This window comes from Cystoisospora suis (genome assembly GCF_002600585.1).
Source record: "Cystoisospora suis strain Wien I chromosome Unknown contig_553, whole genome shotgun sequence".
NCBI lineage: Eukaryota > Apicomplexa > Conoidasida > Eucoccidiorida > Sarcocystidae > Cystoisospora > Cystoisospora suis.
Window position 1 is genome coordinate 5,894 of NW_027153354.1, and position 365 is coordinate 6,258.

The 365-nt window shown below is 41.9% G+C and overlaps 1 protein-coding gene across 1 annotated transcript in view; it reads left to right on the plus strand.

Annotated features, from left to right (window-relative positions):
- Positions 1 to 365, plus strand: part of CSUI_001396 (phosphatidylserine decarboxylase) — a 13,948-nt gene that overhangs the window by 5,422 nt on the left and 8,161 nt on the right. The window lies entirely within an intron of this gene.

A 365-nucleotide genomic window follows, 5' to 3' on the forward strand; every position in this document is an offset into this window, starting at 1 on the left:
TGTGTCTCTCTGTTCATCTTTCATCTGTCTATCTTCTTACAGATGTTTCTTGTGTATCCCTTGTCTTGTCTGCTCGGGGTGGGTGAAGGAGAATAGAAAGACAGAGACGGGGTCAGTCATATGACTCATGTGCTTTGCTTCATATGTACTTTACTTTATGGAGAATTCAATCTCTCTCCTCCTCTTTTATGTATGTTGTTTCACCTTCAAACTGTGGCTGTGTAGAGGAAGGAGAAGTCGCTTCCTGTCTACGTTGCAAGTCGTGTGTATGATGGATGAAGTTCTTTCGGTATATCGCATTTATGCGCACTATTACATGGCTGTAATAAGAACGTATGTGTACGCATGCATGCGTTTAGTCTGTA